This window comes from Arachis hypogaea, chromosome 5, assembly GCF_003086295.3.
Source record: "Arachis hypogaea cultivar Tifrunner chromosome 5, arahy.Tifrunner.gnm2.J5K5, whole genome shotgun sequence".
Taxonomy (NCBI): domain Eukaryota; kingdom Viridiplantae; phylum Streptophyta; class Magnoliopsida; order Fabales; family Fabaceae; genus Arachis; species Arachis hypogaea.
The window spans coordinates 79,262,121-79,279,716 of NC_092040.1; positions in this window are offsets into that span (position 1 = coordinate 79,262,121).

Here is a 17,596-nt window from a genome sequence, read left to right on the forward strand (position 1 = left end):
ACCTGCTCTTTTGCATACAAAAAAATTTAAATAGCTGTATTCTTTTTCAAATTCTAATGTATAGAATTGTGAAGAACAAAATTTAGGTGTATGATGAATATATAAGTCACAAATTATTAATTATTGAACTTATTATAGGGAATTTTAAATTTCGTTGACAAAATCTAAGTCATCTGTCCTAGTTAGTACTTAAAATAAATATCAGATTCAAGTTTAAATGTTTTAACATTAACGCTAAGCAATGTATAACAATACAAGGGTTAAAGTTAATCAAAAATAAAAAATGAATAAAAAAATAATAAAAAGTAGAAACGAAAGTAGAGTAACTAACATCATGTAAATTATTATAGAGAGTAAATAAACTTTATTTTATTTCAGAAGGTGTAATTATATATTTTGACTATATATATAACTAATAGTAATTTATGTTATTTAATTTGAATGGTCCCAAATTACACAACCCATACTTTCATATAGGAAAATGAACAACGTTATACGTACCATTTACAAGTACTGTATTTTTCCTGTATATTTTTTTTATATTTAACATTAAAAATAATTAATAAAGAATAGAAAATGATAAAAATTTTTGTCTTTTATTCTATGCTGATGGATACAAGCATTGTGGATACAAGCATTGTGTTTTATTCTATAGACAACAATTTTTATTAGTCCCCATCGCTGTCTATTATATTCTTCCCTTTCCCAATTCATTACTGCTCTCTGTCTCTCTCTTTGGTGATCGAGGGTTCTATGATTATTTGATTTTATTAGTAGTGGAGATAATTAAGGAATGGATGGAGGTGTAAAAATTTTTGTTTGGAATTATAAGTTAGGAAAAGTGATTGGACTTGGAAAGTTTTGATAAGGTTAGAATTGCTCAAAATTTACCAACCGGTCATAAAGTTGCTATCAAGCTCCTAAACCGTCACAAGATCAACCAAATCAAAATGGAAGTAACTAATCAAAAATCAGTTTAATTTGTTTAACTACATACCATTACTTAAATAGACATATATGTATGTATGTTCACACTAAAAAATTCCATGCAAAATTCCAACTCAACATTTTATAAAGTTAAAGCAATTCAAACTAAAAAAAATCAAGACATAACATCTCTACTGAACCATATCTAGAAGAATTTTTTTTCTTTCACATGAATAAAAAAAATTAATAAATTACCAATAACTTTAAGTACTCCTAATGTACTCCCACCATAGTTAACTACCATAATTAGTCAACTACTAACAAATACATAATCCAAGTGACACACATGATAAAAAAAACCCCTTTTTTGGTGCCTTCTCTTCATCTCCAGCCCAAAAATACCATCTTTGCAAGTTTTTCCCATTTTCAAAACCCCTCAAAGTGAGATAAAGAACAAAAATTTCATCGTTAACATCGTTAACACACATGAAACATAATTAATAGAAAGATAAAACTAGATAACATACCTAAAGGAGTCGGAGATAAGGCTATGAGATGCTCAGCTTTTCCAGTGGAGACTTTTGAACTATGGAGGCAACTTGAACGAAATGGTTACTTCGTATTTGTCACTGTATTAATTTCTTGAAAGAAAGCACAACACCAAGTATGAAAAATACTTATTCAAACCACATAACATATAAAAAATAAGGAACCATGACACACCAGAAAATTAATGTCTACTTATCACGGTTTGACTTAGCCTGATTTTGATGCTTAATCACAATGCACCCAAACAAGTTCATAGCATTTTTTTTCAATTGTTAAAAAAAATATTCATAGAAAATGGAGAATTAAAATATTGATATAAGGTCTTTTCATGAATAGATTGTCATATTGTATAACATCCATGAAAGATATATCAAATCCCATTGAGGAGTTACGAACAAGAATTTTTGAATGGTGTCTTGCCATATCCATAATCAATTAAGAGGAAATATTCTCTTCCAAAATAAAAACAAAAAAATATACAACTCTACCTAACACACAGCATCAAGATTCAAGAGTAACATATACAGTAATAGAGCATGTCATTCACATTGCAAAACGATTCAATGAGTTTCACAGAAAAAGCTTTCAGATAATCAAAGTCCAAAGCCCAAAAAGAGAAACCGAGCGAGCAAGGAAAGGGTTTTACTTACCGAGGAAATACGCCAGTGAATGCGAATATGGTGAAGATGAGATTGTGAAAGTGAGAACCGGAAATTGCGTTGAAACCTTGGGTGCGAGAATGGCGCAGAAGAAAAAGGGATTAGAGGACGAAACACCAAACGGCGTGTTATTGCAGAACAGAAGCGCCAGGAAACAACGAAAAAACCCCTTTTCTGCTACTTTCCCTTCATCTTTACTTGCAGAACAGAGGCGCCAGGAATCAACGAAAACACCCCTTTTCTGCTACCTTCCCTTCATCTTTACTCCCAAAACGTGATTTTTTTCGGCTATTCCCTTTTCCCTATTCCCAAACCCATCACCATGAGATAAAAATCAAAACTTTCATCCTTACCATCAACTCCAACCACATGCAACAACAGATATTGTACTTTCAACATGCCAATTAACGGAAAAATTATATTAAATAACATACCTATATGAATCGGATACAGTGCTATAGAATGCTCCGATGATCTTGCTGCTGGGTTTCACCTCCCTGCATCTTTTTGTTTTCCTGGTTCCTGGGGTTATGGAAGGAATGAGAAGGGGGAGAAAAGTTTTGATCTTTAACTCTATGTAATTTCTTCGTATATTTGGATGTTAATTTACTGGACTGAAATTACATTTTATTAGAATTAAATGTTGATGAGAGATTTTTAGGGATTTGATTGAGATGAGGCAGAAATTAATTTTAGGAATGAAATTAATTACTATAGGAATGAAGAAGAAGAAACGGTGATAAGTATGTTATTGATAAGCAAGTGGAGTACACTCTCTTATCATGAGAGTGAAATTTAGTTTGTACTATATCTATAATATACTCTTTTTTTGGCTACGTAGCACTCCCCTTACTAAAGTAGGAATCAATTTTGTTGCTACTAAAATTATTTGTGAGATCAAAGATGACATCTCATAATTAGTACTTATATCATAAATCACAGCATACTACTCTATCACATATTGCATTATTAAAATAACATGTACATCGAATATTACCCCTACATATTGATCAGTTTCTACTCAAAATATCATGTTAATAAACTCTCCCTTCAGTAGCGCTCATATAAACTTATATGTAACTTCAATCTCCTTAGAACCGATTGTGTCCATGTTACATTGTATGATATTCTTTAACACATCTAAAGAATCAACACGGCAAGTGCACAATATTACCGATAAATTGTACTCAAATATTACTACTTTTTCATTGTTTCTTATTATACTATTGAGATAAACTACTTAAAAAAACGAATAAAAAAATGAAAAGTAGAGAAATAAATATAGTATGACCAATAGTTGAATCAAAAAAATTCTTATATACAGTTTTTTTTAATGTAATTATTTAAAGTGCAATGACATTTAAATAAATTATACACATATCTCGAATACATTATCCCCAATTATTTGTGTCTTTTTATCTTTGGGATAGTACATCTAAAATGTGTAACGATAATTTAAAATGATACTTTTAACATATGTTACAGATTTTGTTAAATATTATATTAATTAATTTAAATAAAAAATCCTTTAAATATACTACTGACGAATCATCCTAGAAATTTTCTTTAAACCCTATATTATTATTATCTGCTTATTAACTATGGTTATCTCCATTTTTTTCATTACTGCATTACTTGGCTTTAACAGAAGAATTCACGTGGCAAAACCCCATCTATAGCTCTGTGAGAATGTAGACACTTTTCGATAATGATGTGATGCCAAGCACGATGTGTAATACTGAATACGATACGTATATATTAAAAACCAAAAATAGTAAAGGGAGTAAGAAAATACGATATTTTTCTTCCTTTTATATTCATTCTTGGTCCTAGCTTATCATCTTTTTCTCTTCTTCTTTTGAAATGTTGAAGTTGAACCACTCCGCAATATTTGGTCAAAAAGGAATGTTCAACTTAGGTATGGATTAGTGTATAAATGGATCATCGTGGATCATTTCACATTTAACAGAAAAATAGAATAATATATAGTAGTGGGAATTGGGTAAGGTCTAGATGATAAAATATAGTTTATTGGAGATGCAAATGCTTTAACTGATTCAATTGGATTACTAATTCTCTATGTTAAAAGCTTTTCTCTCTTATTGGATTGACCATTATTATGTTTAATCAATTTCAAAGTATTTTGAATGATAATCAAATTGGGAGATATAAACTACGAAACATCTCAAAAGATTACAGAACAAATCCTCTTTAATGCTATAAAAATTGACATTATTCAGTGTGTAAATGTTAGGATTAGTGAAGTAATCAGCTCACTTTCATTCACGTTTAAAGAAGTATTGGAATTTTAATCTAATCTTATACATGTAGGTAGCAATCCAATAACTAATAACAAAATCGAAAATGAAGCCTTTAAATAAAAGTCAGAAACCATCCATTAATTAAAATTAACCTTAAGGACAGTTATTTCAATCTACACAAAATCAGTTCTGTCTCTTCTCTTGTTATGTCTTTACTCTTTTCTCCTCTTTGAGTCGTTTCATCACTTCACGTACCAAATAATTTCTGCCACTTCTCTTGCTACGTCTCTCTTCTTCTAAGCGAAACTATACCATTCTTTTGTGAGATAAGAGAGAAGAAGATAGTGAATCAAATAGCGCAATTCTTCAAGGCATGTGTTACACACACTTTTTTTTAGGCTTAATTCGCCTTCACCAATATATAATGGTGGCAAATTTTCTGTAGGATACAATGAAGAACACTTGACTTGTTTATGCACTCACACAGTCAAACCTTACACCTAATGATAATTTACAGAATAATATTCTCTATTCTTTCTTTTGCGCATAAAGAAAGTGTTGAGATGGATTATGCAGCAATAATGAAAATGAGGGAAATTTACAGAGACGGAGTACATGCAACATGCAGCTACGTACTCAACAGACATAGATTTTCAAATAGCTACAACCTTTCAACAGACCTAACTATTCAAATAGTTGCAACCTTTTAACAGGTATAACCTTTTAAATAAATCACAACTCTATGAAGAGATGTAACTCTTCAAAATAACTTTTCACATATTTTGAAAATATATCTCACAATCCCCCACCATTTTCAAAATTTCTTTTCAATTCCTATTATTCTAGAAGTTTTATGCTTTCAGTAAAGGTATCTTGCGATTTGAACCTTTACCTAGTAACCAGTGATATTCACTCATACGAATTTAAAATGGTAGACAAGCTTTGAACCATTTAACTCATATGAACAAGCGTGCACTGATGACACATAAAATTTTGGTATCATTTAGATATTATATTAAATATGACACATTTAGTATACTACATGGCCTTGTGTCTTGTATTCTTTTGTGAGTACTTTAAGAGTAAAATCTTAACTCTAAGAACCGGCCTCAATTCACACTCATATAGGTAGACTCTATCAAAAGTATCCCATAATTAAATACTTCAGCAATAATGCACTTGTTATAGGTCTATTAAGAGCAAAGCTCATCCTGTTCCTTTATACCATTATGGTTCCAAGTACTTTTTACCTTCGGATGAAAGAAATAATTATGAGTACTTACAATTACTCTAATAGTGTACTTTACCGCATTGAACTCAAGACTTGATGTTACTCAAGTATGTGTTGGGTTTCCACCATTGGTAATTATTTAAAATACGAATTTTATTCCCATCCCTTTTGATGTTTTAAACACCAAATCCCTTGTCAATCCTTTCGTCAAAGGATCTGCAAGATTTTGTTCTGACCTTATAAAATTTATAGATATAACTCCATTACCAATAAGGTTTTTAACATAGCTATGTCTTACTCCAATGTGCCTAGATTTTTCATTATAGACTTGGCTATAAGCCTTTGATAATGTTGCTTGGCTATTACAATGTATAGAGATTGGTGCCATTGGTTTTGGCTAAACTGAAATTTTATGTAATAAATCTCTAAGCCATTCAGCTTCCTTGTTTGCTGCTGCCAAAGCAACAAATTCTGCAGCCATGGTAGAGTCCGTTATGCAAGTTTGTTTCTTGGATCCCCAAGAAACAGCACCCCCACCAAGAGTAAAGATCCAACCACTTGTTGATGCATGATCCTCTGTATAGCTTATCCAACTGGCATCTGTATATCCTTCTAAAACATAAAGTTTACCACTATACAACAAAGTATAGTTTATTGTTCCTTTCAAATATTTTAATATTCTTCGAACAGCATGCCAATGGTCTTTACTTGGATTGCTTGTATACCGACTTAAGCAACCTACAACATATGATATATCTGGTCTAGTACAAGTCATAGCATACATTAAGCATCCAATTATTTTTTTATACTCAATTTGTGAAACAGACGAACATGTATTGGGTACTAATTTAATACTTGGATCAAAAAGAGTACTCACCAAATATCCTTCAAACTCATCAAACCTTTTTAATATTTTTTTCTATATAAAGAGATTGAGATAATCCTAAATTATGACCATCTCTAACAATTTTAATTCCTAAAATTATATCTGCAGCTCCCATATCTTTCATATCAAAATTACTAGACAAAAAATATTTAGTTTTTTCTACCTCTTCAAAATTAGTACAAAAAATAAGCATATCATCAACATATAAACAAATCATAACACCTTTACTATTTTTAACTTTACTATACATACATTTATCAGATTCATTTATTTTATATCCATTAGCACGAACAGTTTCATCAAATTTTTATGCCACTTCTTATGGGCTTGTTTCAGTCCATATAAAGACAACTAATTTGCACACTTTATTTTCTTGACCAGCAACTATAAATCCTTCAGGTTGCTTCATATACACCTCTTCGTCTAGTTTACCATTTAAGAAAGCTGTTTTAACATCCATTTGGTGAATGACAAAATTAAAGATTGAAGCAAGTTCTATAAGCACTCTAATTGTAGCAATTCTTGCTACTGGTGCATATGTATCAAAGTAATCAATTTCTTCTTTTTGGGCAAACCCCTTAGCAACTAACCGTATTTTGAACTTATCAACAGTTCCATCTACTTTCATTTTTTTTTGAAAATCCATTTAAAACTAATGGCTTTTGACCCACGAGGAAGATTCACTAATTTCCAAGTGTTATTTTTCATTATTGAGTCCATCTCATCTTGTATTGCTTCTTTTCAAAAATCTGAATCTCGAAACCTTATAGCCTCTTCATAGGTCTCATGATCACCTTCCATATGAAGGCATATAGGTGCACAATGCTATCTATTGATTCTCCTGTCCCTTCCACAAGGAACATAAAGAAATCTGATCCAAAAGTCTTTGCTTTTCTTATTCTTTTACTTTTTCTAGGTTCAATATTTTCAACGGGCTTATTTTCTATATTTTCTTCTATTTCTAAGTGAATTTTACTTTCAGGTCTTGGAGTTGAATTAAATCTATCCTCTAAGAAAATTGCATCTCTTGATTCAATAACTGTATTAGCAGAGTATGATTCATTAGATTCAATAACTACAAACCTATAAGCTTTACTGTTCTCAGCATATCCTAAGAATACATTTTATATCTCTTTCTCCTAATTTCTTTCTTTTAGGTTTAGGAACTTTTACTATTGCTCTATAGCCCCAAATTTTAAGATATTTAATATTAGGCTTTTTATTCTTCTAAAGTTCATATGGAGTTATTTTATTCCTTTTATTAGGAATTCTATTTAAAATATAACAGGCAGTTAACATAACCTCACCCCAATAACCTTTTGCTAGACCAGAATAAGATAGCATAGCATTAACCATTTCTTCCAGCACCCTATTTTTTCTTTTCAGCAATACCATTCTGTTGTGGAGATTATGGTGCAGTGGTTTGATGAATAATACCAGTGGACTCAAAATAACTAGGATTATAATATTCTCCTCCACGGTCAGATCTTAAGCGCTTAATAAAGGTTTCATGTTGTAATTCAACTTCATTTTTTAAAATCTTAAATTTATCCAAGACTTCATCTTTAGAATGCATCAAATATATGTAACAATATCTACTGAAATCATCAATAAAAGTTACAAAATATTTCTTTCCACTTATAGTAGGCCAACCATGCAAATCATATACATCAGAATATATTAATTCTAATAACTTTGAATTTCTTTGTACTCTTTGAAAAGGAAATCTTGTTATCTTGGTTAACATACAACTTGTACATACATATGAATTTTTAATTAATTTTGGAATAAGATCATATTTTATTATATCATTTAATTTATGAAAATTAACATGTCCTAAACGATTATGCCATAAATCAAAGGACTCAGCAATATAAACAGAAACATTATTATTATTATTAGTATTTACAATATTCAATTTAAACATATTCTCACATAGATATCCTTTACCCATAAACACTCCACCCTTAGACAGAATAAATTTGTCTCCTTCAAATACAGACTTAAACCCATACTTGTTAAGTAGAGGAACAAAAACTAAATTTTTTCTGACTTCGGGTACATAATATACATCAGTAAGAGTAAGTACTCTTCCAGAAGTGAATTCAAGTTCCACCGTTTCTTTGCCCATTACTTGAACAGTTGATGCATTTTTCATGTACAGAATAGTCCCATTCTCTTCTTTGAATGTTTTGAAAAAATCTCTATTCTTGTATACATGTCGAGTTGCACCAGAATCTATCCACCATGATCCAATGTCTTTAATCATGTTGATCTCAGAAATTACAGCAATAAGATTATCTTTTATTACTGTGTCATTCTTTTCTTTCTTTTTTCCTAAGAAAAGACATTCTTTCTTAAAATGTCATAGTTTTCCACAATGAAAATAATTTTCTTTCTTTTTATTTTTTTTAAATCACCATTGTTACCTTGAGATTTATTAAAATCTCGGTATCTCTTTTCATTGGGCTTGTTGGATTTTCCATCTTCCATTACGTGAAGATTAGCATGAGCACTTTGCTCTTTAGTATCGTCTTGTTTACGATACTCTTCTTCAAGACGAAGGTGATTACTTAGTTGCTCAAGAGAAACATCATCCTTTCTATATTTCATAATTCTTTTGAATTCTTTCCATGATGGAGGGAGTTTGTCAATAATTGAAGATACAATGATGGTATCATCCATGTGCATGTTATGTTGCTTAAAATTATTTAAAATACGCTCAATTTCATGCAGTTGTTCCATGACAGATCTACCATCAACCATCTTATAATTATTAAAGCGAGTGACAAGAAATTTCTTACTTGTTGCATCTTCGGCCATATATTTTGCCTCTAATTTGTCCCATAATTCTTTTGCGCTCGCAACATTTTGGTAGACATCAAATAATGCATCAGCCATGCCATTGAGTGTGTGCCCGGTGCATATATAGTCATCGTTGTCCTATTTTTGCCTGGCTCGTGTTTCTGCAATGTCTTTCCCTTCAACTTCTGGTAGTCTTAGTATGGTAAGAACATATGCCACTTTTAGTGTTGTGAGAAGGAAGTGCATCTTCTTTTACCATTGTATAAAATTTCCACCATCAAATCTTTCTAACTTGACAAAATCTGATGTCGATCTCCTTAATTGATGCAATGATCATTTTTGTTTTATTGGTGAAGAATTAAGCCTAAAGATTGTGAGATAAGAGAGAAGGGGATAGTGAATCAAATAGCGCAATTCTTCAAGGCGTGTGTTACATACACTTTTCTTTAGGTTTAATTCGCTCCCACCAATATACAATGGTGTGCCAAATGGGTTACTGGTGAATTTCCTATAGGATACAATGAAGAACACTTGACTTGTTTATGCACTCACACAGTCAAGCCTTACACTAAATGATAATTTACAGAATAATATTCTCTATTCTTTCTTTTGCGCATAAAGAAAGTGTTGAGATGGATTATGCAGCAATAATGAAAATAAATAATGAAAATGAGGGAAATTTATAGAGACGGAGTACATGCAACATGCAGCTATGTACTCAACAGACATAGCTTTTCAAATAGTTACAACCTTTCAACAGACATAACTATTCAAATAGTTACAACCTTTTAACAGGTATAACATTTTGAATAAATCACAACTCTATAAAGAGATGTAACTCTTCAAAATAACTTTTTTACATATTTTGAAAATATATCTCACATCTTTGTCTCTTTCAAGTCATCAATGTTGATGCTGATGATTATTAGATATGGATGGATGAACCATATTAGAAGATTTCTCTTGTACGAAATTTACTAAGCAAACTGATTGGAAGCCTTTCATGCTTGCTTCCAGTGATGGTAATAAATTGACCTTTCCATTTTGGCATAAACTTCAAATCTTTTAAGTAAACATACATTCAATTTGATTTTTAATCATTGTTTTAAAATGAAATTTTCGATCCCTGACATACATAAAAAGAGAATCTGGTCATCGGTCATAAAAAAACTAGGTAATTACTCTCTTTATAGAAATACCATGGCTGCCTCCCCATATCTATTTACTGTGCCAATAAATGTTCAACACTCAGCTATTGTTAGTCCCAGAGTAAAAGACCTGATTATTGAAGAAAGAATTTGGAATCAACCGTTAATTACAGAGATCTTTTCAAGTGATATTTCAACTAAAATTCTATCTTTGAAAATTGAAGGTGGAGTTGACATACTCCAATGACACTGGACAAACAAAATAAAGAAATATGCAATATCAGGCTATAGAGTGGCGTACCTATTCTTGCATCCTCCGCTTGAACTCTGTCCAACCCATATACAGCAAATAAATCCCTAAATTAACCTTTGAAAGATGAAGCTTCCTCACAAAATTAAATTATTTATTTGGAAGTGCCTCCATGGTCGGCTCTCGGTTCTAGCCCAGATTTACCGAAAATTTCCTACAACACTGGCACTGAGTCCCCGTTGCCAAGAAGAAGATAAAACAATCTATCACTGTCTTATGCAATGTCTAGCTATAAGAGATGTTTGGTCCAATATTTCTCTAAGGTTATGCCTTCCCACCTATCCAATTACTGAATTTTGGTTTTGGTGAAACACCATGAGAGAGTAGATTCGTTCAATGGGTGGTGACAATCGGAACCAACAACTGCTTGCTATTCTGTGTTAAAACTGTTGAAAAACCAGAAATCTCTTTGTCTTTGAAAAAACCAACATTGCCCCAGCCTCTATTTTCGATGCTTCTAGTAAACTTCTTCGAGATTCAACGCCTACATATAATTTTTTATAGAGTTAGTTCACAAGTCCTACTCTCTGAAATTTCACTTCTTATAATTTTCTTTTCTATTTTTCACTATTAAATTTCTTTCTAACTGTGATTTATTTGGGAGATTCTCATCTTTCATTGTTTCTTGTCGTAACGTAGACCCTATATTTTATTTACCAAATTTAATGGAAATATATTTTATCTTTGGAGAAAAAATAGAAGAATATTATATATATATATATATATATATATATATATATATATATATATATATTATCTTTCTGTACATAATTCTTTTGTATATATTTTACATTTTAAGAAGTACGAGCAAATAAAAAAAATTATCTATAAAATAGATGTAGACAAAAAATATAAATATCATTTTCATAAAAATATATGTCGAATTCTTCTAATAGCCTTACCAAAAAAGATGACTCACAAAGTAAATATATTTATTATCAGGTTTTTTTATATAATTAAAATTTTTAACTTATCATTTTAGTTATCTTCTTAAATTTAAAAAAATTAATTTTTTATTTTTTTATGATTTTTAAAAAGTAATATATACATTTAAATTCTTATTCATTTAAGTATTTAAAAGATAATAAAAAATATATTAGGACTCTAATAATTTTTTTATTAACTATATTAGTTGTACATAAAAAATTAACTATTAAATTAATTATTTATATAAAATATATATTAAAATATAAATACATATTAAAAATAAATTAAACAACATATATTTATATATATATAAATATTTTAATTTTTTATTTTTTATATACGCATACATAACATTTTTGTTTTTTTATACCTAACCATGCATAAAGTTAGCCGCCAATGAGTTGCCCTATCCAATAAGACATGGAAGATATAGCTTTGGTAAAGCCATGGAAATTTCTCACATTAATAATGGAGGGGAGGATTGGAAAAACACTCCAAAATAATAGAGTTTGATAGCTAACTTTCTCAATTCTGATGCAATATTGAGGGGCATTCCATGTAATTTCCTATGTCATGTCCTTTGTCATGAACCCTTTAATTCAAAATTGATGATATCATTCCAAAAATCATCGTCAAACCCAATCTTTCACAGCAAATAAGACCGAAAGGTATAAAATATGACCATATTTATAACGCTCTTTTTTAGTTATAGACTTGTACCCAATTAGGTTAGTCCCATCCAAAGTAGCTGACATAGTGAAATCAATCTCATACTTTGAAAAGATTATGACAATTATAATAAGATTGTAAAAATTATGAATGGTAATGCTACAGGCATAAATATTTTTTTAATTAAGTTTAATTAAATTGGTATAAGTTTAATAATAAAAAAAAAAAGTGTATGTCAATATTTTTTTTTCAGTACAAAAATTTTTATTAGAAAGCACAAAAAATTATTAACAAAGTATAAAAAATTTTGTACGTAGCACAAATTTATCGATATATTATAAAAAAATTTTATATATAGTACAAAAATATTTATCAATAGTAGAGAATTTTTGGCTATAAATATAATTTATTAATTGAATGAGTCAATCTGAACAAATAGTCCTTATAAAATTTGTGTTGTGTATAAAAAATTTATGTGATGTGCGTCAAAAATTTTTATATTATACACTAGAATTTATGTGCTGGATGTATTTTGTTGGTTGAATGTCCATGTTTTAGACATAGAGTTCTTTTAAAAAAATAATTATTGTTTGCTAAAATTTTTGTGATATGTACTAAATTTTTTGTGTTGTGTACTAAAATTTTTATTATGTGCATATTTTGTTGGTTATGTATCAACGTTCTGAGTATGTGGTCTTTTAAAATTTTTATGCTGTAAATCAAATTTTTTGTGCTTTAATTTGCTGAACATATATAAAAAAAGATGATAAAATAATGATAATGACAAAGGATAAAAAAAAAAAAAAAAGAAAATCAAACAAAAGAAGACAATGACATTCAAAAAGAAGACGGCATTAAAAAAAAAAGAGAAGAAAATAATGACGATGATGACATTGTTAAAGAAGAAGAGAAAAAAGATGAAGAAGCAACAACAACAATATATACATATACCTTCAAATAAGAAACACGTGTTGTAACTTGATTAAATACTTTAGTTAAAAATTTTTGAGCGCCTTATTTTATTATATATAATAAACTATTCAAAATTCTATATTACTAAAAAAATAAAAAAATATGAATAATAATTAATTGTTTAAAAATTAAAAAAGTAAAAAAATAAAAATAAAAATAATTTATATACATAACAAATGACTTTCTTATACAATAACTTTGTAGATTTCATATTGATTTTTCTGTTAATATTTAGATAAACTATTTAAAATGTGTATAAAAAAATAAAAGTACAAAATTTTTAAAAGAATTTATTTTTTAAAATTATCAAATTTTAATTATAAAGATGTCCGATTTTTTAATTATCTTTGAAAAAAATGGTATTAAAATACTAGCAGAGTATCAGTCGTGCACGCGCACACACAATGATCTTATTATGTACATTATTATATTTTACTAAATCATGAAAAATATTATAAAAGCATGGTAAAGTATAACTTTTTGTCCAAAACCTTTGGATAGGTATCATCGTTTCTTTTTTGTCCTGTTTATGACCCAATTGTTTTAAATTGGTAACTCAATAAAATATTATTATCCAAGGTAAAGAAAGATAAAAAAAAATTAACTTATAAAAAATAAAAATATTAGAGTCTTTTTCTTCACCCTATATCGACAACAAATTATAATTATAAGAATCGAACAAGTGATTGAATCAGTCGATTTCAGAATCCGTTTCATATAAATAAAAAATATAAATGATTAAAATTTTAAAATTAAAATTTAAAAAATATATATATATATTAATATTTTAAAAATAATCAACTTTTAACAAATTATAATTAATAAATTATAATCTGATTATTATTGAAGAAATATATAAAATTTTAATATTTTTTCATAATCAAAATTTTTTTATTTTTATTTTTATATTAAAATAACTATTTATTATTTTAATAACTAACTAATTAATTTATATTTATTATATTGTTATATATTATATGTATTTATTAAAAAATTAATATTAATAAATGTCATATAATTATAAAAAAAATAATTATATTATAATTAATAAAAATATTTGATATCTTTTATTTATATATATTTAATAACATTTATATTAATAATCATGAATAATAAAAAATATAATTAATTTAAATATAAGTGAGTATAAAATTAAAATAATATTTAAAAAAATTATTGTATGTTTTTATTATATAGTTAATATTTTTTTTAAAAAATTAGGAGTGAGACTCGAATATAAGACCTCTAGACAAGGATAAAGAGACTATAATATTTGAACTATAGCTCATTAGCTATATAATTAATAGTTAACATATAAAATAATAAATAAAAACATAGTTTAGTGGCAAACGGAGTATGCATTCACAAGAAAGACCTTGATTTGAACCATATTTTCAACAATTTTAAAATTTTCTCTTAATTGATTCGGTTGGACAAGTTTTTTTTACTGGTTTTCATCAATTTTGACCGATTTTCACTGGTTTTAACCAATTCTTATTGGTTTTTGTCCTTAAATGATCCAAAGACTAAATCGAACCAGTTAAAAATCCAATTCACTAGTTTTTTGGTCGAATTGGCCGGACGGATCTAATTCTTACAACTATGCATCAAACTTTTATATAAGAGCTTTTTTTTCTAATAAATGATAAAAGAATTGATATTTTACAAAATATACATCATCTATTAATAATTTTAATGAAATTATAAGATAATATTGAATCGGTTTAAAAATGTTTTGGTATATGAATAATACGAAAAAAATGTGAGGACAATTTTCATATTTGCTCCCAATTTTTTTAGGAAAAAAACTGATCCTGTATCCCATAAAGTATTACTATAAATTCATATATAATGCATCAAATTCATGTGACTGGATTGTAGTGGCGGAGCTTAGTTCAGACAAGGGGTGGCCACGGCCCCTTCAATTTTTTATTAAAAAAATTAGTAATACTTTTTTAAAAAATAAAAAATAGTTCAGTTGGTTCAAATATTTTATTATGACTTAAAATTGCAAGTTCAATCTTCATCTCTTGCTTTTATTGCACAATAATTTTTAGTTTTAAACATTCAAAACATATCGAATTTGGACTGAATTGAGTGTATTCGTATTTCGCAGCTCTCTATTCAATAAGCAACACTCCCTCTATCTTTGAGTTCAAATACAAAAAAATTAGGTATTTTTTATTTATATAATTTAATATTATTTTATATTTTACTGTTTATTTAATTTAATTTTTTATATGATAAAAAATATTAGAATATTCAATAAGTATTGATATTATTGTATTTGTATAAATTGATAAAAAAAATTCAATAAATATTATAAATTTTATTTGTCCTTATAATTTCTTTTTTACATATTTTACCGGATATATATTCAAATTTTTATATAAAATAATCATAAAAAATCAAAGAGTTGATGATGCATTTTTTAAGAGGAAGGCTAATATTAGAAGGAAAACATATAACTTTTACAATATCAACACCTATAGATAGTTCTTCTACTTTAATGAATCACGAAGAAAGTAAGATACAACCTTCAAAAGTTTAAAGAGTTGCATCTGATGAGTTTGACCTTAATTCTTTAAAACGATACCCTGAAAAACGGCTTCAAATTTGGCAATATCACCCAAATAAAAGAGATGAGGTTAGACGAGCTTATCTTAAATGGGTCTATTAAAAAAAACATCTTGGCAATTATCTTCTATTTGGTCCCCCCAAAATTTTGTTTCAAGCTCCGCCACTACTGGATTGTATAAGAGACAATCATAGTTAATGAAATATGTAAATTGATTACAAAGGTAATGAATAATTCTAAACAGTAAATGGTCTTACATGTTTCTATAATTCCTTTGGATGCTAAGAACAATTTTAATACTAGTTTTAATTTTAATTTTATTTTAGGTTTTATAAGAATTTTAAAGCAAATTTTAGTAGTTCTCTAACAAAATAATACCGTATTTCTAAGATGATATCTGTTTTATGTCACAAATCAAATTCAATACATATTTTAAGTCTTCAGTTGTTGAAAATATTAAAAACGATACTCTAAGGATGTGTGTGGTTGGAGGGAATATAAGTATATTTTCAGGAATTTGAGATGGGAATATCTTATTCCCATGTTTGGTTCAAGATTTAAAAAATTATTCCTGGGTATATTTTATTCCAAGGAATTGAATTCCCACCAATTTAATTCCCATCTCTTCCCTGGTTATCTTTTATTCCAATGGGATTGGAATGTATATAATGAAACAAAAAGACTAAATTACCCTTGCTATTTAATACATATTTCAGCTTCTTCTTCATTTTTCTTTGAAGAAGGAAACGGTAAAACCCTAGCAGAGCTTTGTTTTTGTCCCCAAATCAGTGAGACTTCACCAATGCCACCGCCACCGGAGCTGCGCCGGCGCCACCGTTACCCTAAACGAAAGACTGGTCTCCTTCCCTTCTTCGAGTTCATGTTCGCATTGCTTCTCTCTGCGAATTCTCTTTGAATTCTCTTCGAATCTCTCATTATGGTTTGGGTTTTTTTATGCTTTCTACATCATATTACACTAATTTTTTGCAATAGACTGCTAATTTGATTATTTATTTTCTATTTTGCTTGATTTCTTAGATGCTCTATGTGATTATGTTACATGCAAACATTATGTTTGATGATTTGCCTCAAATAAAGAGTTTAAGCTTGTTGTCACCGATTTTGATGATTTGATTTGTTTTCTGCCTGGTTTATTAACTGCTTCTGTTGTATAGTTTCATCTCTTGAACAAAACTTGAAGATCACTTTCTGTTTGTTGCCATTTTCTTTTAATCTTATATAATAATTGCTGAATTTTGATCTTTTGAATTTGTTAAATGTTTCTTTCTTTGTCTTGTTCTGATGCCTAACTTCTTTGTTACTTTGATGTTTCAAGAACATTTGATTAGCCATGGCATTGCCATTAGTTTCATATTAAAAATTGGTTTTCATGGTGTAGAAAGGTTATTGGTTGTGGTATTATTTAGTTTTTTTTTCATGAAACAAAAAGCTGAATCTGCATCTTATAAGCCAAGTAGTTGTCCGATCTATGTTTCTGCTTCACATTTGAAAAGATTCAGATAATGTGCTTATGGTTTTATATCACAGTGTATTACACTAGTAGATCCACTGTCTGCTCATAATGCTTTTGCTGATATCACTCTGTGAAAATGTGAAAAGGACACACAAACAGGACTTCATGCATTTCTACTTTTCAAACAATTAAATCAAGTG